Source organism: Mustela nigripes, chromosome 6, assembly GCF_022355385.1.
Source record: "Mustela nigripes isolate SB6536 chromosome 6, MUSNIG.SB6536, whole genome shotgun sequence".
Classification (NCBI taxonomy): Eukaryota; Metazoa; Chordata; class Mammalia; order Carnivora; family Mustelidae; genus Mustela; species Mustela nigripes.
The window spans coordinates 1,958,891-1,960,784 of NC_081562.1; positions in this window are offsets into that span (position 1 = coordinate 1,958,891).

The window sequence follows — 1,894 nt, forward strand, 5'->3', positions numbered from 1 at the left end:
CTGGACCTCACAGTCACGGTCGGCATTTCCAGCCATCATGTGGAGCAGGAAGGGGAGGGGCCGTCTCCCAGACATGTTTGCTGGAGGACACAGAGGTCTGGGAGGTCAGGGCCCCAGTGACCCAGCTGGACAGTAGGTCACCTGGCATCCTCACACCTGGTGGGCGTGCGCTCGGGCTGGGAGGCAGCCGTCGGAGAGCCGTGCCCCCGACCCCCGAGACGCCACCTTCAAAGAAAGGCAAACACGGGAACAAGTTTCCCGGTGCTTCGAGGCCACGGCGTGTGGCAGGCAGGCGGCTTGCTGCTGACCCCGGGATGGTGATTCTCAAACATTTCAGTCTCAGGAATAATTTCCTCTCTTAGTGGACCAGAGTGAGGGCCTGAAGTTCTGTCCATTTGGGTTATACCTGCTGGTTTTCACCAAAGCAGAGATCAGCCCTGAGGAACATCTACGATGTTTGCTTATCGATGAATTAAAAAATCACAGTAAACCCACTCCATGTCTTAAAGAAACCGAGTTTTAATGAAAACGGAACACTTTCTGAAACAAAGAAAGAGTCCGTGAGCGGAGGGGCCTCATCATGTCTCTGCAAGTCCCGGCGGTGTCAGGTGGCCGGAGACAGAGGTGCTCCACCCGCGCTCTTCAGGGACGGAGATGGGAAACTCAGCCTCGTGTGGATACGTAATTGGAAACAGACGAGTATTTTAACAAACATTGCGGGTAACTCTGAATATTCTTTTTTTTTTTTTTTTTTTAATATATTCTTAGGTTGCTACACCCGAGATTCCCACGCGGTAGGGACGGGTGACTTGGAAAAAAGGAGTCGCAGAGTCGTGCAGCTCCTCCGAATACCGCGCATGGCCTCATCCACATAAACCACATTCTCAAGTCTCCACTTCGGTCGTCACAGAAGGTTTTAAGTATCAGGAAGGTGTCCACTCTCGAGGGCACACGGGCGTGTTCTGGAATTCCGACCTTTGCTTCGATGTCTCCAATTGCATCCTGGGTCGTGGCACCGTCACCGTTCGCCTGGACTCCCTGGGCTCCCTTCGCTCTTACTGGAGAGACGTGCCACATGCCCAGGCCTGCGGACCCACGGCGTGTGCTTCAGATGTGCTGTCCCTGAACGAGGCGGCTGGTCTGGCCCGGGACTGTCACACCTGCTCTGCCCTGGGACCACCTCCCTGCTTCCATGCACAGCCCAAGCACTTTGGGTCGAATTCCCACTGTATCAGAAAAACAGAAAACAAAAAACAAAAAACAAAACTTTAGAAAGATGTGTGCCCCAGGGACAAGAGTTGATTAAAATCAGTAATTTTTTTTTAACTGCTTCATCAAGAACGTTCTTAGATAAAACGACTGTTTTCTGTCTGTCCATCTGTCCATCTGTCTGCCCACTCTCCTGACCGCCCAGGGCAGCGGTGTGGTGCAGGAGCAAACCCAGAACTGGTGTGTCTGGGGAAGCGGCCGGCATGGACACCGAGGGGTCAGCCGTGTCGCTGCGGCCCTGGGATTCGGACGGCAGTGCAAACCTCAATCCAGTGAGAAAGTCAAATACCTTCTTAGAAAGGTTCGGAAAATGGTTGTGATCCATGAACAGCCTGAAATTTTCTGTGGGGTCCCCTGGGGCGCAGGGCACACACTTCGAGAACCTCTGCTTGCAGGATGTCAGGACGGGCGTGTGAGGAAGAAACAGACCTGCCCTGGTCTAGAGCCCTGACCTGGGAGGCTGGTGCTGGGCCTGCGAGGGCCGGAGTTTCCCTCCTCCCTCCCCCTCCCATCCCCCCCACCTCTAATGACTCAAGGAGCAGAAGCCCTGAGGCTCCAGCTGGGGTGCAGGGAAGGCAGGGGCGCAGGGCCCTGGCTGGCCGTGTCTACTGGCCCGTGGCTGCCG